Consider the following 22,903-nt stretch of genomic DNA (forward strand, 5'->3'; position numbering starts at 1 on the left):
AGGGTATCATGGCATTAATCTTTGAATTAAAGTTATTCTATCTTCAAACAGCTAAATACTTCTCTGTTACATTTATAACATGAAGATATGCCACCAATTAATACAATCAATGGACTTACCTAACAGAATAATTTTTCTCCCTTGTAATGTATATTAATTATAGTGGAGAGCTACTGAGGATTTTTTTTCTTGACCTTTTCTTTTTTATTTCTATTTTATTCCCTCCCCTGCCCTGATGCCTTGTTAATTGTCCTCAAGTAGGTAATAGAATAATCAGTTTCAGTATTTCTTAGCTCCTTATTCTCACATCCTTCCCTAGTGTCTTTTCTAGTTTTAATGTTAATTTTTGTCCATTTCTTAATATTGGAATTGTGCCATTTTTTCAGACCCCTGAAATGACTTAGCAGGAAGACCTGGCTCTCTTCAGTTTGGCCTGGAAAACCATTCTCACAGCCTTTATTATTTTTTTCTGTAAGTGGAAAAGATTTAGAAAGAGTTGGAATTTATGTAAATGGCACTCAGCAACCCTAGGATGGGTCAAAATAGTTTAATGACATATCTAGGCAGAGCATAGGAAAGTATGGAAAGAGAGACAGTAATTCATTTAAAGATGGGATCCCACGTAACTGTTCTTACCTCTACCTTCTGGTGGGGCAGCACGCAGAGTGGTGGCTTTGAGAAACAGTGGAATTGAGTGCTCTTGTCAAAGGCCCATAGTCACTAGGGCCTTGGAATTAAATAGGATTATTTAACAGAGGTCCTGCCAGTGACAACTGACATATTGATGGGCATAATGGAGTCAGAAAACATGAACTAGTAGCCAGGAGAGTTCTCTAAAGATTAACCAGGAAGGCCTATAACGAGGGAGATGAAATTATAACTATGCTTCATCAACAAGCTTGCCAAGGAGTTTCAACAGCTGGTTCTAACTAGAATTGGATAAATTTAGGCCTTAAGCATATCACCATTGTATAACACAAGCCAGACCTGGAAGAGTTGAACTCCTCAGGTTATTTAGTTTTTTATCCTAGCTTGGTTGGTGGGACAGGCTATCTCTTCATCACATTCTACAGGCCTGTCTTTGGTCAAAATAGGATATTGTAAAAGACTATTTGATGAAATTAGTTGTGGTGAACATCTTGATCCGACAGAAAGCTATCATCCTTTGAAACACTTAGAGCCTCCGGATAAATACAAATAAGATAAGAAAAAGTAGACATATGTTAAATCATCTAAAGGCAAAGTGGATACTTTATGGAAATGAACTTGCAAGATAATAATTTGAATTTGACAAGGTGATAATTAAAGTCCCTAGATAGACTTCTTCCACATCTGTATGCCTTTCAGTAAAGTCAGTTAACATATTAACTACTTCTGGAGAATGCTAAAAAATATTCATAGGATGTTAAACTGCAAATTATTATTCATTTCAATTTGTATAATAAGTGTAACAAAATACAATGCATACACTATTACACAAGAGGCACTAAACTCTATTATCAACATATTTAAAGAACCATAATAGCCAATGTGTAAGATCCTCTGAAGTCCATTTCCATCTTGAAAAATTCAAGACATTTAAGTAAGAATTGATTTTTATATTGACAGTAGGAAAGAGACTGTGCATTTTTTATATCTTTAGAGTAGTCATATATATTTTTCTATTGTATGTTTGAAAGCTACTCAAAATTTAAATAGCTAGATACATAGATAGATGACAGACGCTTTTTTTTTTTTGGAGACAGGTATACAAAGTAAGTGCTCTTGGTACCTTAGCTGAATACTTTTTTGTAGATTTATAGAAGGACATAGACTAGAGCTGCACAGAAAAAAAGACATGAAGAGTTACAATCTTCAGTGATGGAGAGGTTATCCACATTGATAAGATAACAGCCATCCAAGTATCAAAATATAGACATACATGTAAAGAGTATGTATGTCATGCTTGATGAATGCATTCAAATACAAATTATTTCAATACTTCAAGGGATTGTGAGTTGGCATGTGTACAACATTCACTAATGCTGAATATAATCACTCTGTGCCTTATTAAGGAGTCTTTGAGAATTGGGACTTAAAATTCATCACAGTACAACCCGAGTCGTGATGAGAATCACTGAACTGATCTAGGTGGATTCTCAGAAAACAGTTATCCCTCATTGCTTTATACTTAAACCCCTCCAGAATTGTGAGAATTCACCAGAGCTTGGACTTCATGGTTGTAGGCATGGGGAATCTAGAATCACCTGTGTTTGGAGAAGGACAATGGTAGTAAGTGGTGGTAGAAGGCAGAATAGGAATAAGGGTGGGGGGGAGAAGAGTGAGAGAGTGGAAGAGAGTGGGAGAAAGAGAGGAAAGCTACTGAGAGGGAGGGAAGGAGGAAAAAGATGAAATGGATGAATGGAGAGAGAGAGAGAGAGAGAGAGAGAGAGAGAGAGAGAGAGAGAGAGAGAGAGAGATGACAGAGAGAGACATAGAGACAGAGATGGAGAGATATGGGGAGAAATGTAGTTAAGTCAAAAAAAGGGCAGCCTTAAAGTCAGAGGAACCTAGATTCAAGTTCTTTCTCCCACTCATGCAAACTGGGTGAAAGGAAGTTGGTTGCTTAAATTACCAGTGCATTAGATAAGAGTACAAGAGTATAAATTTCAGATGTGTAGCCAAGCTGGTGTTTGCACTGGGAATTTCTTAACCTGCCTATATACATATAATAGAAACAGACTACGGACTTGGTCCAATTAGGGTAATATCTTGCATGACTTCAAGTACCCCAAATGTCCAGGCCAAAGATCTGCTAATTATCAAACAAAACTCCAGGTTGTTAGACCGTCATAGCCTTTGTACCTGGATAAAGAGACTGCATGAGTTTAGAGAGAGGATGAAAACAGAGGGGGAGCTTTCAGGAAAAGAAAATAAAGTCAGAGATAGGGCACAAGTTGGAGAAATAATTGCCTCAGTAGTCTCTGGGAATCTAAAATGCCCACTGTTCTGTTTTGACTTACAGCAGGCAGTTCAGAATTGCCCAGGATGCCACAGATGATAAATAGGGCACATTTCTATCCCACTCCTTGATTCTTATGTTTAGGGATCTTCTCTCTTCTTTCTTTTCCTAGTTCATTCTAGCTGATACAGATAGAAAGACCTATGTAAATCAAATGACCTGGAGCTTTCTCCAGTGAACAATACTTGCTAGATCTCCCTTTAAGCAGAACCTATGTAAAATATGCAGAGTTAGACTGATTGATGTATAAACAGAGAGATAAGCTTGTGTGTGTGTATTTGTGTGCTTGTGTGTGTGTATGTGTGTCGATCTAGGGAATTCCAAATATTGAAATTCTCTTTATTAATGGAGATATATTACCTTATTTGCTAATTACCACTTCAGAGAGTAGCCTGGGTCCTTGTGAAATTAAATTACTGCTTCTCTCCATCATGTGCCAGTCAGGGCTTGAACTCTTCAAGTAGCCTGGTTCATAGTAAAAAGTATGGTAGAAAAGAAAGATCACCACCATTTCTAGTCTAAAGAGTTAGAGGCTAGAGCTATGATGTCAGTAATATAGGGAACTCCCTGATGAGCAAACTCACTCTATTAATGTGTCAACATCTTTGAAAATTAGAGTGTTACAGAGTGATAAGAGCACTTAGACGTTAAGTGACCTATCACACAGCACCCCAAACACCTATACATATGTGTACATATCTCTATATCTATCTGTCTATCTATCTATCTATCTATCTATCTATCTATCTATCTATCTATCTATCTATCTACACACTAGCTATTTATACACACACACACACATACACATATATATGTTGAGTCACATATATTTCAGTTGTATTGTTATAAAATTAATTGATCACAGAATTTCAGAGGTGCAAAGAATCTTAGAGGGCATCTAATCTAATCCCCTTCTTTTAACCTTCTCTTAGTGTTTTTTCTATTAGTCAAAATGAGGACACAGTTCCTAACAGAAACAACTACATTAGAGTCAAGCTTGAGGTTTTACGGCCCTTTCTTTTTAGACATACTTTTCCCCATGCTCTACCAGAATATTGAATACAAGAATAATGTATGCTATTTTATATAGAAACATTATCATAGAACGATTATAAAGGTTCACTAGATTAAAGATGACCTTGTCAAATCACCCAAAGTTTATCTGAGAGTTCAGATTTTGATGAAAAAAAAACATAGATTATTAATGGAGGGGACAGAAAATAAATGATTGTTAACTGCAAAGTTAAAAAAAAGAAAAAATACAAAAAACCCCCACATTGTAACAGGTCTTAGGTCTAGATGTTTCTAATTGACATCAGTTATCCCTGCTTTCCTGATTTTTCTTAGGGAAGAACTTTATTGAACTTTCTAGGATGTATTAGCACATGTTAAATGTAGATTTGAATTTTAAAAGATTTGAAAGGTACAGTGATTTTCAACAACTTTTTGGTTTAGTCACAATGACATGTAAAAATCAATGGACCACAATATCACATGAACATTTGAACCTTAGGCCTTCTTTCCTCCATGATAGGTAAGTCCTGGAGGCCAGATATGAATCAGATGACCCATTCTGACCCAGACAACTGCAGAGGCCTCTGACCAGTCTCCCTCATTCACTATTTGAATGACTATTTGGAGTGTCCATAGGTTGGAGGAAGGAGGCACTAAGCCTGCAACTCACCATTATTTAAAACACTCTTGGGTGCCAAAACCCTATAGCCACCTCTTGAATGAAAGTATGTCTAGAAAGCAAGATATGTATTGTTATCACTCCTCTCTGCTGGCTATTGAATCTCATAGCACCTTCTGTTGCAAGACACATCTGTACTTCAATACGACCCTCTACCTATAGTCTGGATTGATTTCAAGACTTCATTTGGAAGAATATTCCCTCATTCCTCCTACTCTATGCCCCCACCCCCCCACATGTTGGCCAATTTAGCTCCATCAGGCAACATTTTCCAATGTAACATGAATTTTATCAAGGTAGGTCTTAGTTACTAGGAATTTATGCTGGCAAGAAGTTTTCTATACAAATGCAGGTGACATACTCTTTAAAATTGTTAGTAGAAGCATGATTCTATCTATGTAAATACCTTAAGCCAAGATCTTCCTGTTCTCACGTATACTTTGGTCACATTTTTGCAGAAAGAATATGAAATAATGCAATGGAAATCATGTTGATTTGTTTTCTATACTATTATTTCAAAACTATTATGTTTCACAGAGGTACAACAGTGAAAGCAGCATGAAAATGCGGGGATATGAGTCTCTGTCTGAAGTCACTATGGGGTATGGAGGGATTATTTTAATAACAATTTTCTGATAATACAGGAATTGTTTAATGAGGTTCATATAAAACAAATTAAATTTCAGGGACTATCTTTTTACTCACTACTTTTTCATCTAGAAAGATCCCATAAAATGCTCAATGTGGTTTGATTAATTAGTGTAAAATAGCTAGTGATCACAATATAAATACCTCATTAAAACATATAAGCAACAGTTGAGGAAATCCTGTGTATGTGGAATACAAGCATATACACATAATCCTGCTCCCATGTTACAGAAATAATTCTTTAGCTCTGCTGATAATGTAATGGGAAATAATTTAACTTGAGGATTAAAAGAACCCTTGTGAAAATGAATCATAGCTCAACTAAGTCAGTAAAAAAATGTTTAGAAATGGAATTTCCAAACACTGTCCAATAATCCACTCTATAATTTAGAGATATGTTTTTTTTTTCATTTCTTAGCCTCACAATAGCGGTGATGTTTTTTGAGAATGCATATTAGGAAAGAGAGGAAAAATTTACAATTAATGAGGTTATCCTTGCAATGAGTATGATGATCACCATTTCCATATCCTCCCATAAGTCTACTACAAAAGATCTATCCAATATACTGCCTACGCAGCTCTTAATATTGTGTTGATACCAATGGAGGTTGTTTGTTATTTATTCTTTAGTCTTACTACCTGTAATGTTCAGATGTCTCTTAAAGTATAGGCAAGTGAGATTGGCTTCAATTCTTAGGGTGGTAAGTGGGATTCTAGACTATCTTATCAAAGGTTTGACTTCTGAGTATCCTGAAAGGTAAAGAAGAACCATATTTGGTTCATTAATAAGAAGTCATGCCAGACTAATTTTATTTTTTGTTGACAATGTTAATGGGCCAGTTAGTTGATCAGGGGAACATCATTTATATAACATATCTGCATTTCAGCAAGACATTGGTTAGCTCTCACTATACTCTTCATAGTAAGAAAGGTTCAGGCTAGCTTATGAGCTCCAATTTAGGTAGATTCATCATAGTGACCAGTTAAAATGACAGATTTCTTCTCTATATAAAGAACTTCCTAACAATTAGAGTTGTCTTAAAAAACAGTGGTATGCCTCATGATGTGAATTCTCTATTTGTGAAAATCTTCCATCAATGATTAGATGACCTGTTTGCTGGGTTGTTGTAGAGAGAATTCTTGCTTACCAATAGATTGAATTAAATTACATCTGACAGATCTTCCTACTCTAAGATACTGTAATTCTATGAAAAGCTGGGTTATGGCATTAGGAAAGCCATTAATGATCCAATGAGCCAATAGATATGAATGGCAAGGGGGCTAGGAACCATGCCAGAAAAAAATCAGTTGCAAAAATCTGGATGTATTTAAGCAATAGAAGAGGAGACTTAAAAAAATCCTGGTAGTTTTCTGCAAACTTTTGAAGGACTACTAGAGCTTTAATTTGTTTTTCTTGGACTATGAGGGTAAAATTATGAACAATGCAGTTCTATAGCTATAACTTAAAGAATGGGCAGATTTTTTTCCCTTAACCTCAGAACCATCTCATGGTGAATTAGGCTAACTTTTAGTTTCTCATTACTGATTCTCTTAAAACAGAATGTAAATAATCACTGGTCACAGATAAAGCAGTAGTAATTCTGACACAAAAATGTGTTACAACAAAACCCTGTGACACTTTCTAACACTGAGCTTCTGACATTCTATTTATTATCCACCCTGAAGTCCAAATACTGACTACATTATTCTGATGGCATCACCCTCCTCCCATTTCACCCACTTTGGAAATATTTATTTTAATCTCTTACTGCTCCTTTTATTATAACTCAAATTGTCAATCACCAAGTCTTGTCAATTCCAACTCTAAAATGTCTTTTGTCCACTTTCACTACTAGTTGGTTGGTTGTCGTCCTTTGCCTTCCAAGAGAACCAAAATGATATCCCCATTTCACTACTAGAACATTAATTCAAAGAGGAAATGCAGAAGCATTTTTTCTCTGTGCTCCAGGTTCTCACATAATCGGTCTTTTCTGTGCATAGCTTCCAGATTAATTTTCTTTACCTTTGACTTTATTCTGATCATGTCCTTTGCCATCTAACAAACACCTTCAGTGGTTCCTGCTAAATAATATTGAAACAGTTGAAATGAAGGGACAAATCAGTGTAACTCAAAGTATCTTTGCTGTATTATCTCCAGGTATGGACTTCACACCTAACTCTTTGGAAGTTCGAATATTTGCCATCACTTCTATCAGATTTCTTCTTGCCAGAATCCTAATGTAGCTTTCAAGAACCTTGTCAAAAATTACCTTGCTCATGAGGCCTTACCTTACTATTTCATCCTGATGTTTTCCTTCATTTATTGAATATCTGAAGCACTTTCCATCTCTCTTGGGGTCATTTAAGTATTTTGCCTTACTTTCCACTAGTTATTCACATCGTCTCATTATTTTAGTATCATAAGTTCATTATGGCTAATCACTATGACTTTTTCACATTTGTATAAGCATGTCCAAGAATTCTTAACAGAAATCAATAAATATTGATTATATTTAATCAATAAATAAATATTGGCTTCAATTGAACCAAACTAAGTATGCAAAGTCTTTCTATCACTCACATAGAATTGTATAATAATTGCAGGTAAATGGGGCCTTGAAAGGTCATTTAGTCCAGTGATTTCAAAGTCATAAATAAAGATCATTAAACTGAACATTAGGATTCCTGCAGGGTCACATATTGACTTTGAAAATTACATATCAACATTATCTATATTCTATTGTATTTTTTATTAATTTTGTTAAATATTTCCCAATTATATCTTAATCTGGTTCAACAACACTTGGGAGAAATCCTGGCAGGGTATTCAATATTTTAATATAGTTCATCTCTCTTGTTTTTGAGAGGTTCAAAACTAAATCTATTTTAATAGAAATTCCTATGCAATTGAATTTGCCTTTCAGTTCTCTTACATAGGAAACATGCTAGATTTATATTTCATCACATTCATGAACTTCTCCCAGAGTATAGGTACATACTCAGTCACTATTAGATAAACATATTAATGAATTATATATGAAATGAATCCATAGTAATTATTATTTAATTAAGAAGATGGTGATGATTATAGTAAAAGATACATAGGTGCAAGCAGAAAAACTTCATCTTTGCCTGTGCACACTCATCCTGGCTATTGTTTCTTCAACCCACATTTGGTGTCTATGTGTAAAGAGTTATTATCTTGCCCTTATCAGGTTTGGATTTTAGACACTCCACTTTAGCAGGCTGAAATGGAGATAAGACTGAAGCTGAGATAACAAAATTGGCCCAAAAGTAAGGAGAGTTCCAGGCATATCTATGAGCTCAGTTGAGTAACTTCAATTGTAGAAATGCTATTCTCCAGAAGAACTATGCCCATAAGAGATTTTCGATGGAAATTTTGAATAATAAATACTGAAATAATATTAATAATTACTTATTACATCCATCCCCCAAAATGTAGCGTGAATTTTAAAATTGAAGTAGAAGGCAAAATTTGAGTGGTTAAGAGGCAAAGATATCTAACTATCTTATGGAGGGAAGAAGAAAGTCTAGTATATATTTGAAAGTGTTTTGAGTTCTTGTTTTTATCAATAAGTCAATAAGTGCCTAATATGAGTCAGGAACTGACAGTGCTTAAGATACAAGCGCACTGAATGAAACAACCCCTACAAAACTATAGGAATACTTTGAATTTTTCTGAGTCTTATTTATCTAATCTAGATCCACTGATTTATTTTTTTACTTCTATTGTTTTCATTTAGCATGACATAGTGTGAGATCTAAGTAGGTTCCTCTCAGTTCTTCTTTATTTTCTTATTACTCTTATTTTGTTCCTTCAGATTAATGTTATTATTACTAGTTCTGTACAGTACTCACATAATTTTTTAATTGTCATAGAGGTGAATTTGTTAATTAATATTGCCATTTTTATTATATTAGTGAAGTTCAACTATAAACTGAATATTCTTCCCAATAATTTGTCTTTTGTGACTGTAAAAAAGTATTTTATAGTATTTATGAAATGTAAAGTATATTAGAAATAAAAGTATATTTATAGTCACATAGGACAAGGGAATGCAAAAGAAAGAATGCTGAAGTTAGAGTCGTAAAACCAGAGTTTGAAACATGCTTTTGCCAGTCCGTTTTAGTATGACCCGGGGCATATTAGTTAAACTATTCAGACTTGTTTCAACACCTTTTCAATGAAGTATTTAAAAAGACACCCTGTAATGTTTCTTCTTATTCTCTAACTATGATCCTATAACCCCAAGTACTAAGATTATCCTGAAAGGTTAAATCCCAGATATTCTAGACATTTTGAAGATTTCTTAAATTAAATTCATTTTTATGTCTTCTATGGATAAATTTTGCTATAAATAGGATTAATGACATATTTTATGGTTGTAGTTTACATACTGCTAATTTACCAAAATGACTAATTGTTTCCATTTTTTTCATTCAATACCTAGGTTTCTTTCAGTGAAACATGCTATGTATAAATAGTAAAAATTTTATATCCACTTTGCATATTAGTCTATCAATTATTTTATGTTATTATTAAAATTAGCTTTTCTATAATTGTGTCATATAATACTGGTGACCATGGGCATTCTTGCTATGACATATATTTTAACGGGCAGAATTTTCGTGTTTCTTCTTTTACAAATAATGATAGCGTTTGGTTTTAGATGTGAATTTTTTATCATATCAAGGAAATTTATGTTTATGTATATGATTTTAAAGGTAGTGACTGAAAAAGTAAAGTATTTTTTCTGTCATACTGGTGAATTTTATTACTGTCTTATTCATTTGTTCACTTATGTTTATCATTTTTAAAATATTGAAACATAACTGCATTTCTTCTATAAATTCAAACTATAGCGTTAATCACTTTTTTGACTATATTGTGATAACCTCTATACTGCTAGTTGATATCAATAGTCATCAGTGATATTGATCTATGTTTTTCTCCTATTTGTTACCCTCTATGGTTTGGGTGTTAGGATAGAGGAGAAGAAAAGGAGTCTGCCCTTTAAGTTTATTTCTGTTAATAATTTTTGTTACATATGTATACATAGGTACACACATTTCTTTCATTATTGGAAAAAGTTAAATTATAAGTCTATGTAAGTCAAGATATATTTTTTTTCTTTTTCATGTATACTTACAATTTTTCAGTTTTCATTTCTGAGAATGAGCTATTTAAATCTTCTATTTCTTATGTAGGTTATTTGGGTATTTTGCATTTAAAATTTTCATGTTTTATTGACTTTGCTTTCTATTTACATATAATGGAGCAGAACATTTTCTCTCATATTCTTTAGGATTTCCTATTCCTTTGGATAATTTACCTTTTTATTCTTTCATTTTGGTAATTGGTAATTAGCTGTTATTTCATCTATTTTATTTGGTTAAAACTCAGCTTAATTTTATTTATTAACTCAAGGATTTTCAGTATTTTCTTTATTATTGAGAATTTCTATTTTTGTTTATTTTTAATTTTTGTTGATTTCGTTTATTTTTATTTATTTTCGTGAAATTCATTGATGATTTCTCTTTTCTCTTTTGTACTTGAAAGAGTTTAGAGATGTTAATTTTAGAGACTAATTTTGTTATAAATATTATATATATATAATTTATTTATGTGCTACCTCATTGTTACTATTTGCTTTTATAAAATTATTTATTGTTTCTATGATTTGGTTATTTAGCTCATTCATTCTTTATGATTACATCTTTAGCTTCTATTTATGTCCATTCTTTTTTAAAATTTCCCCTACATATTAATTTTGGTCAAGGTAAAAATGATGTGCTTAATATTTCTTTTGCATTTGTTTATGCATTTTTTATATTCCAGTAGATGGTCAGTTTTGCTAAACGCTACATGCAAAGTGGAAAACTTGGTAAAGTTATTGCATCCATTCAGTAATCTTCAGAGCTTATGATATCAAGTTTTCTATAATTGCATTCTGAGCAATAATTTTTCTCTTAATTAAAAAAGTATTTTAAAGGTCAGATTATGGAACATTGATATAACCAGGAATTTTTCCTTTTACTGTCCTGGATCTCCTTACACTTTTATTAATTGTTTCTTTAGTATTATGGTGTTATGCTTTTGGTTTTTTTAGCACATGTGCATTTGCACACACACAGAGGATTTTCTTTTTTTTTTCCTATTTATGATTCCTTTAAGTATAATTTAGTTTCCCTGCTTATCTTATGTATCCATGTTTATCTTAACAGTTTCTTTATTTAAGATAATGCTTGCCCTTTCTTTGTCATCCTTGACCTTCCCTACAACTCTTGAAGACGGAGAATTAGGATTGTGGTCATTTCTGCACTCTGCTCACTCCCACAGGCTTGTATTATTTAAAAGAATTAGCAATTGAGTGCTCCTGGACACGAATGAGCCCCATTAGCACTGACTCAAAGGTCCTGTCTCTCTCTGTCTCTTTCTGTCTCTCTCTGTCTCTGTCTCTCCATATATATATACACATATACATAGTATTATATACATATATATGTGCATGTGTGTGTATGTGTGTGTGTGTATTTATTTATACTTATATTTATCCTTTAGGTACAGTGTTTACCACTTTGGATTTTATATTTGTTCACCTCCCTTGATTGTAGCTATGCCTTCCATTACTCCTAGAAGTGCCCTAGGGCAAGGATCTTTTTTTTTTTTTTTTTTGACATGAGATCCTTTGGCTTATAGACTTCTTGGTATAGCACTTTAAACAAATCAAAGAAAATACAGAAGATTGCAAAATAGATAATTCATCCTGAAATAAGTGTACATTCCCTCCTGCCCCATTCAACATTATGGACCTGTGAAAGTTATCTGTGGCTTGTGGACTCTAGGTTAAGAAAACTTATTATATGGAAAGATTAGCCCATGTAGAAATTTTCATATTTCAATCTCTGGGGTAAGTACTATAGCAGTTCTTAAAGGAGACTAAAATCTTTATTAAATGCTGATAAATACAGTAACTTAACTTGTAAACAATGCATTTTTAAATAGAAATAACTTACACTTAACTTGAATTACTATCAAGAATTTTTAGTCACCTCATTGACACAGTGATCTAAGACAATTCTGAAGACTCAGAATGAAAATTCTATCCATCTCTAGAGAGAGAACTGTTGAATTCTGAGTGCAGATTGAATCATTCTTTTTAAATTTTCCCTATTTCTCCCCCGCCATACTTAACATTGAAATAGTTTTTGCATGATTCACATGTATAATTAATATCACATTGCTTGCCTTCTCAATAGGTGGGGGAGAGGCTGGTGAGCTTGTAAGAATTTGGAACTTTGAAAAAATGAATATTAAAATAAATAATAATTAAATAATTTAGAAATATATCAAAATGTTCAGAATATGCTCAACCCTATAAATCTAAATTTAATGTATTTAAATTATTAATAAAATTATGACCATTAATTATCTAAGGATAAAAAGAATCATAAATCAAAAATTTAAACTACAAGAATGGTACCCTGACAATATTAGAAATTCTTAGAAATAAACTTCCATTTTCATATAATCATTAATCAACTTTCATTTCCTTCTACATACTTGAACTTTTCCTACGAATAATTTTATTTTTCTCATGAAATAGTTGTGAAACAATATTTTATAACAGTATATGGAATTGAGGAGATGATAATATGAGGTATGCTCATATACTGTGGATAGGTGATATTTCATCTGAGAATATCTTTGGATCTGGATGATCTGTACTGTGAATATTTTCTGTCAACATTAGATATTTAAAAATGAATAATAAATTCATTTTGCATAGAAAAGTGCTACCAGATTCCACATATGAAAGAAATTCAGCAGAAAAATGAAAAAGGCCACTTTGAAATAAATCACAACAAGTAGGCTTGGGCAACTAGCCAAAACATTATACATTCATTGAATTATCAAGCATTTATTGAAGAGAAGATGAAATGAATTTTATTTTTATGGATTTTGGTAAATGGATTCTATTACAAATTTAGTCACTTGGGTAAGGGAGGGGTACTATCTGTCCATTTTAAAGCACGATTTGCCTAGATTATTTACATGGGAATTGTGGGGATCCAATTTAAGGAATTTTTGGCAAGGTTCAAAGAGATTATGGATGTTTCCACAAGTTACAGGGCCAAATAGAGAAGCTGAAGAGGATTTTCCCCCAAGAACATAGAAAAATATATAAACTATAAGAATTTTATTTAGCAAGTAAATGAATTTCAATGAGCAAAAAGTAAAACGAGGTCAATAAAAAGCAGAAAAGAGGAAAAAAGGAGAAGGAAAAGAGAAGAAATAAGGGAAAAAGAAGACAAAGAAGTATGACTTAAGCAGCAAATGTTTCAGGGTGTTGTCACAGAAAGAACAGGTAGTTTAAGTCTTTAGAGGATATGTGGTCACACTTTTATTTTAAAAATAGTTTTAATTATCTAAATGATGGGAAATTGTGTGAGTCTCCCAATCCCTAATTGATATATGGCAGGTTACTTTTGGGAGAGGTATCTATGTTTCTATTGACTTTGTCCAGAGTGGTGACTAATTAAAAAAACATTCCTCCCAGTACTAAATCTGGGACATGGCTTGTGAACCTTTTTTGATTATGCATTTGCTACCCATTTATGCAAGGCCTATACCAATACAAAGAACCTTCATTTTGGGATGTAGAGGGATTATGAAATGGAACAAGGAGATTTTGCTCTGGAAACAAGTCCTATCATCAGAGCACAACACTCAGTGAAACATTGGCTTACATCCTCTGCCACTCAGTTGAGGGCAGAATAATAACCACAGAATAATTTTGTTAAAGAGGTGGAAATTAAAATCTATGTGAGGTTGAGTTCAAGGAAATTATTAACAATTGTGATTGTCAAAGGGACTTCATGAACAAGTTGGTTGAGTTGGGCTTTAAAAGATAGGTACGATTTCAGTAGGAGTTGGTGGGAATAAGACATTAAAGGCATGAATAATTGAATAAGTAATGGCCCTGAGGCAGGACAGTCAGTAATTCAGTTTGTCTAGAACGTAGAAGGTGAGGACTATGGTACAAATTAAAAAGATAACATATAGCTTTATGGCAAAATGTCTTTAATACAAGGATCAGAATATTAAATTTCATTTGATACTTAATTGGGAATATCTGAAGAGATATACATACATCTATTTATTTGTATCTCTATCTATGCCTACATACGAGTGTATGTAGATAACATATATATATATATATATATATATACATAGACACATGTGCACACATATGCTCCTCTCCTGCTTGATGCTTTCTTTCCTTAAGCTGAGATAATTGCACTGTATTTATTCTCTTCCAGAATTTCCAACTCCAGCTCTTTTGTCTCTTTGCACAGCCCTTTTCTTTATCCTATCATGTTTTTGTCTTTCAACGATTGGCTATTGATCCCTTTCTCTCTTTGTTTACTTCTCTCTTAGCGGTTCTGTTCTCTCACATGGTTTCAACATTCATTCTCTATTTAGAAAAAAATCTCATTCTGTATATTTAACCCTGAACTCTCTACTAAATCTGATACTCTTTTGTCCAAATGATTACAAGACTAGCTACCAGCACATCTTCGCACTGTAGAATCAAGATTCTCAAAACAATGTAATTATCTCTAGTCAAAAAGCCAATCTTCATTCTTATTCCATTTTTTCTTTATGTGGTGCCTTCATTCACCCAATCCCACATGTTTATTTGTGACTAATTCTTATTCATCACTTCTCAAATTCAATTACCAAGCCATGTGAACCACATAAATGATTTCTCCGTAATTTCTGCTATTATTTCCCTTTACTCATTTTCACTTCTCTCAATTGTCATAAATACATTTCTTCTGGTGTGTGTGTGTGTGTGTGTGTGTGTGTGCATGCAGAATTATTTCTATGATAGAAATATAATTTTAATACCTAATTCAGGGAAAATAAAAAAAAATTATTGCTCAATATCCTTAGTGACTTTTAGTTCAAAGATTTTAATTAAAATACTAACAAACTATACTAACATTTCACAAAGATTATACATACTCTGTGACCATTCTGGATTTATGATGATTTCTAGGTTGATTCATTTTGAGAAAAACTGTCAGTGTAATGTGTCATATTAATTACTGGAATAAAATCATGCAATTATATTAATAGTGACAAAAATCTTTTGATAAGATACAATGTATTCATATTTAATCATCATCATCATCATCATCATCATCATCATCATCATCATCATCATCCTGAACATAGGCATAGAGGTATCTTTCTTTGTATTAATATTCAATATCCAAATACCAAGCAATCTTTCTAGAGGAATAAAAGTCCAAAAAATAAAGTGGGATTACCTTTTAAAATCAGGGAAGTAGGGTTCTTAGTAATACCAGACTACAAACTGCTTTACAATGTAGTTATTGTCAAAATGATATGGTATTTTTTAAGATATAGAGAAGGCAATCTTTTGACCTAATTAGATATTCAGTCTACAGAATCAAATGGGCACAGTAGTTTGGTGTTTGATAAATTCAAATACCTTGTTTCTTAGGGTAAAGAATCATTCTTGGACAAAAAGCCTACAAGGAAAACTTTCTAACAGAAGTCATATATAAAGCAATATCTCACACCATGTTCAAAGATAAGGTCCATATGATACATAACTTAGGGAAAAAAAAGGTGATATTATGAACAAATGTAGAGGAGCAGGAAAGAGACGTTTTTTATCTGCAGAGGGGGGAAGAATTTATGACTAAAAAGACAGAGATGATTAGAAGAGATAAAATGAATGATTTTGATTACATAAAATTTAAAATACTTTGAATAAACAAAAACTAATGCTCCTAAAATTGAAAAGAAAGCAGGTAATATGGGACAGAACATGTTTGCATCAAGATAAAGGAAAGTGACTTAAATTTACTACAATAAGATTTATTATTTTAATGAAGAAATGGCCAAAAAGATATGAATGAGTAGATTACAAAACAAGAAATTAAAAAGCTATCAATCGTTATATGAAAAAGTAGTCCAAGTAACTAACAGATAGAACAAATCAAATTAAAGCAACACAGGTTTCAATTTATACCCACCATATTGGCAAAGATTATGAAAAAGGAAAATGACAAATGTTGGGTGTCTTCATGTTCTTTTGGAGGATCTATGAATAGGTCTAGACATTCTGGAAAACAATTTGAAATTTTCCTCTCAAAAATCATGAAATTATCTACACCTCTTGATCCTGTAATAATACCACTGTTTCTATATGCCAGACATATCAAAGAGAAGAAAAATGACCCCTTTGCATAAAATATGTAAATCAAGTCTTATTATAGTAGCAAAGAACTGTACATTTATGAAATGCTCATTAACTGGAGTAGGGCTGAGCAAATTGTGGCACAAGAAAGTAATATAGTATTATCATATTGTAAGAAATGATGAAGGAGAGTGCAGAGCCAAGATGGCAGAGTGAGAGCAGCTACTCACCTAAGCTCTTAAACAAACTCCTTCAGATATCTCTAAGGAGAGAATCTGACCAAACTTTGGAGGTGAAGAATCCAATAGGAGATGGACTGTGGCAGATTCATAACCCAGGAAAGACTGGAAGGTCCCTGGGAAGGATCTATTCCACAGGGGTGAGTCCACAGCACACAGTGCAGAGCTTCCAGCACAGAGGAGTGGGAGGGCCCTGGGGAGACCTGAGACAGCAGCAGATGGAACAATGGAGCAGTAGCCCAGGGCGAGAGACCAACAGAGCTGAGTGACAGCCTCTGAGCCCCAGATATCAGCCACAGCAGCTCCTGAGACTTTCAGCTCACATATTAAACATCTGTAAATCACGTGCTTGAACTTCCTGGAGCCAGCATGGTGGAGTGAACAGTAAAAGCTGTCTCCTCCCACCTTGATGACCTCAAAAGAACCATAAAATATTTCCCCAGAAAAATCCTGGATCAGTGGGAGCAGCAGAGGGAGTAAATAGTCTCATAACACCTGAGACTAGGAAAATAGCTAAGGGGTATTCCTCCTACTGTGGCAGAGGTGAACCTGAAGGAGAGGGACCTCAGGGTGGTTGAAACTCACACTAGGACCCAGGTGTGACTCAGCTCTAGAAGAGGAGCTCCAGAGTAGGTGGAAACACACAGTAGGACCCAGGTGAGCCTCAGAACTCCAGGGAAAATGGGAAGACAAGAGGGCAGCTGGGATCACCAACACCTGGGCTTGCCTTTGTCTCAGCTCAGCTGAAGAGATCTCCCATGACCAGACCACTCCTCCCTCATGCTTAACAGGCTAGCCCCAGGGCTGATCAGGGAAACACAAAACAAAAAGATAAAAAGACACTTGCCCTTGTTTTTTTTTCACGCCAGTTAGCTCAGCACCAAATTCTGTAGCTTCTAACTGAAAGAACCAGAAACCACAATACACAATCACTGCCATGAGAAGGAAAAAGCAAAATAAGGGTGAAAAATTCATAGAATCTTTCTATGGGGACAAAGATCAAAACACGAATACCAAAGAGGTCAGTAGTGAGACTGTACTTCCATCTGAAACGTCAGAAGGGACTATGAACTGCTTGCATGCACAAAAAGCTCTCCTACAACAGCTGAAGAAGGAAATAGAAGAGAAACTGGCCAATGATTTTAAAAGTATGAAAAAAGAAATCCAGGAAGAGAACATCTCTTTAAAAAGGAAAATTGAAAAAATGGAAAAGGAAGTTCAAAAACTAACTGGAGAAAATAATTCCTTAAAAGGAAAAACTGGACAGATGGAAAAGGAAATGCAAAAGTTAACTGAAGAAAACAATTTCATAAAAATTAGAATTGAGAATGGCTCTATGAGACAGCAAGAATCAGTCAAACAAAATCTAAAGAATGAAAAGATAGAAGAATATGTAAAATATCTAAGTGGAAAAACAACTGACCTGAAAAATAGATCCAGGAGAGAAAATTTAAGAATTATTTTCCTGCCAGAAAGTCACAATGAAAAAAAGAGTCTGGACAATATCTTCTGGGAAATCATCAAGGAAAACTGTCAGAACTGCTAGATCCAGAGGGCAAAATAGTTATTGAAAGAATCCACCATTCACCTCCCAAAAGGGATTCCAAACTCAAAACCCCTAGAAATATTGTTGTCAAATTCCAGAACTATCAAGTGAAGGAGAAAATACTACAGGCAGCCAGAAAGAAACTATTCAAATATTGAGGAGTTACAGTCAGGATCACACAGGACCTTGCAGCTTCTATATTAAAAGATCAAAGGAATTGGAATCCAATATTCCGTAAGACAAAGGAGTTGGGACTACAACCAAGGATCAACTACCCAGCAAAGTCCAGCATAACATTTCAGGCAAGGAGATGTCATTCAGAGAAGTAAAGGATTTCCAGACCATCCTGACAAAAATGCCAGAACTTAATAGAAAATTTGATCTTCAAAAGCAGGTCTCAAGAGAGGCATAAAAAGGTAAACAGAGGGAAAAAAACAAAAAAACAAAAAACAAAAACTTGTTGCTTAATTTGGGCAAACTGTTAATCTCCCTATAAGGGAAAATGATCCCTGTTAATCTTGAGAATTGTACATCTATTATGAAATATAAAAGGGATATACATACAGGGAATGGGTGTAAAGTAAATGATGTGATGATAAAAATATGGAAGCATGCAAAGGGATTGTAACAGGAAGCATGAAAAAGAGGAAGCAGAAAATAGTAAATTACATCACAGATAGAAGTAAAAAGTCATAGCGGAGGGAAAGAGGGAAGGGAGATGAGCATTGTTTGAGAGATACTCTCATCTGCTTTGATTCAAGGAGGACACAATAAACTTAATTCAGTATATAATTCTAACTAGCTCTATAGGCAGTAGTAGGGGAAGGGGGAAGAAAGGGGAGGGGAAGCTAAAAGAGAGGGAAGAAGTAGTAAGGATAAAGGAGAATAAAAAGGAAGGGAGCTAAAAGAAGGAAGGGAATGCTGCAGGAGGTGGTGGTGAAAAGGAGGGGAAGGCAGACTGGAGAACTAAAGACACAAATGGTGGGAAAGATGATGGAGGGAAATACACAGATTGTAATCATAACTGTGAATGTCAATGGAGTGAACTCTCCCATAAAACAGAGATGGATAGCAGAATGGATTAAAAGCTATAATCCAACAATATGTTGTTTACAAGAAATACATTTGAAACAGGGGTATACACACAGGATGAAGGCAAAAGGCTGGAGAAGAATATATTGTGCTTCAGCTAACGTAAGAAAAGCAGGGATAGCAATCCTAATCTCAGAAAAAGTAACAGCAGAAATAGATCTAATCAAAAGAGATAAGGAAGGAAACTATATGCTGCTAAAAGGCACCATAGACAATAAAGCAATATCATTACTAAACATGTATGCTCCAATTGGTATGGCATCCAAATTCTTAGAGGGGAGGTTGGGGGAGTTGAAGGAAGAAATAGACAGCAAAACTATACTGGTGGGGGATCTCAACCTCCCCCTCTCTGGACTTGATAAATTTAACCTCAAAATAAACAAGAAAGAGGTTAAGGAGGTAAATAAAATTCTGGGTAAAGTAGATATGATAGCTCTGTGGAGAAAACTGAATGGGAATAGAAAAGAATACACCTTTTCTCAACAGTATGTGGCACACCTACAAAAACTGACTATGTACTTGGACATAAAAACCTCACAATCCACTGTAGAAAGGCAGAGATAGTCAATGCATCCTTCTCAGATCATGATGCAATAAAAACTATATGTAATAAAAGGCTATGGAAAGGTAAACCAAAAATCAATTGGAAACTAAATAATCCAATCCTAAAGAAGGAGTGGGTTAAACAAAAAATCATAGAAACAATCAACAACTTCATTCAAGAGAATGACAATAATGAGACAACTTACCAAATCTTATGGGATATTGCAAAAACAGTTCTTGGGGGAGGTTTTATATCTTTGAATGCCTACATAAATAATATAGAGAAAGAGGAAATCAATGACTTGGGCATGCTGCCGAAAAAGCTAGAAAAAGAAGAAACTGAAAATCCCCAGGTAAATACCAAATTAGAAATACTGAAAACCAGAGGAGAGATTAATAAAACTGAAATTAATAAAACTATTGAATTAATAAATAAAACCAATAGTTAGTTTTATGAAAAAACTAATAAAATTAATAAGCCTTTGATCAATTTGATTAAAAAAAGAAGAAAATCATATTACTAATATCAAAACTGAAAGGAGTGAACTCACCTCCAATGAGAAGGAAATTAAAACAATAATTATAAATTACTTTGCCCAACTTTATGCCCATATATTTGACAATCTAAATTGGATTAATGAGTATTTTAAAAAATACAAATTGCCCAGATTAGCAGAAGAAGAAGTTGAATACTTAAACAACCGCATTTCAGAAAAAGAAATTGAACAAGCCATTAATGAACTCCCTAGGAAAAAATCTCCAGGGCCAGATGGATTTACAAGTGAATTCTATCAAACGTTAAAGAACAGTTAATTCCAATACTATGTAGATTATTTTTGAAAATTGGGGAAGAAGGAGTCCTCGCAAATTCTTTTTATGATACAAATATAGTTTTGGTACCTAAACCAGGAAGAGACAAAACAGAGAAAGAAAATTGTAGACCAATTTCTCTAATAAATATAGAAGCAAAACATTTAATTAAGATTTTAGTGAAACGAATACAGCATCTTATCAAGAGAATAATACATTATAATCAGGTAAGTTTCATATGAGTAATGCAGGACTGGTTTAATATTAGGAAAACTATTAACATTATGAATCAAAAACAAAACTAACAGAAACCACATGATTATCTCAATAGATGCAGGAAAAGCTTCTGACAAAATCAATACCCATTCTTATTAAAAATGCTTGAGGACACAGGAATAAAGGGAACTTTCCATAAAATAATAAGCAGTATCTGCCTAATACCTTCACCAAGCATTATATGCGATGGAGATAAGCTAGATGTATTTCCAATAAGATCAGGGTTCAAACAAGGATGTCCATTATCATCACTTTATTCAATATGGTACTAGAAATGTTAGCTGCTCCAATTAGACAAGATAAAGAAATTGAAGGAATAAGTACAGGCAAAGGAGAAACTAAGTTATCACTCTTTGCAGATGATATGATGATATACTTAGAGAATCCCAGAGGTTCAAGTAAAAAACCGTTTGAAATAATAAACCTCCTTCAAAAAGTTGCAGGTTACAAAATAAACCCCCAAAACTCTTCTGCATTCCTATATATTAGTAATAAAGTACAACAGCAAGAGATACAAAGCGAAATCCCATTTAAAGCTAGGGTAGACACTATAAAATATTTGGGAGTTTACCTGCCAAAACAAACCCAGGGACTATATGAACCCAATTACAAGACACTTTTTGCCTAAAAAAGTCATATCTAAGTAAGTGGAAAAACAGCACCTGATCATGGGTAAGCCAAGCCAATATAATAAAAATGAAAATTCTACCTAAATTGATTTATCTATTTAGTGCCATACCAATTAAACTATAAAGTAATTATTTTCTACAGTTGGATAAAATAATATCAAAATTCACCTAGAAGAACAAAAGGTCCAGAATATCAAAGGCACTAATGAAAAGAAATGTTAGGGAAGGTGACCTAGTGCTACCAGATCTCAAATTGTGTTATAAAGCAGTAATTATCAAAACTGGCTAAGAAACAGAAGGCTGGACAAGTGGAATATGCTAGGTACTCAAGACACAGTAGGCAATGAATATAGAAATCTCCTGTTTGATATACCTAAGAACCCCAGCTTCTGGGATAAGAACTCACTGTTAGACAAAAAACGCTGGGAAAACTGGATGTGGCAGAAACTAGGCATAGACCAATGCCTAACACTGTTCACAAGAATAAAGTCCAAATGTGTACATGATCTAGGTATAAAGATTGATTCCATGGGCAAACTGAAGGAGCAAGGAATAGTATATTTATCAGATTTATGGAGAAGGGGAGAGTTTTTGACTAAAGAGGGGACGGAAAGCATTATGAAAATGCAAGATGAATAATTTTGATTATATTAAACTGATAAGTTTTTGCACAGCCAAACTCAATGCAACCAAGATTCAGAGGGATGTAGAAAAGTGGGAAAGAATTTTTGAAGCTAGTGTCTGTGACAAAGGCCTTATTTCTAGAATATACAGAAAACTGAGTGCAACAATACTAGTCATTTCGAAATTGATAAATGGGCAAAGGATATGAACAGGCAATGTTTAGAGGAAAAAATTAAAGATATCTATAATCATATGAAAAAATGCTCTAAATCACTTTTGACTAGAGAGATGCAAATTAAAAGCACTCTGAGGTACCACATCACACCTATCAGATTGGCAAACGTGACAGAATAGGAAAATAAAAAATGTTGGAGTGAATGTGGGAGAGTTGGAACACTAATTCATTGTTGGTGGAGCTGTAAGCTCATTGAACCATTCTGGAGAGTGATTTGGAACTATGCCCAAAGGGCTACAAAAATATGCATACCCTTTGACTCAGCAATATTGCTTCTAGGACTGTATCCCCAAGAGATCATAAAAA

The sequence above is a fragment of the Notamacropus eugenii genome, chromosome 6 (genome assembly GCF_028372415.1).
Source record: "Notamacropus eugenii isolate mMacEug1 chromosome 6, mMacEug1.pri_v2, whole genome shotgun sequence".
NCBI classification, from domain to species: Eukaryota; Metazoa; Chordata; class Mammalia; order Diprotodontia; family Macropodidae; genus Notamacropus; species Notamacropus eugenii.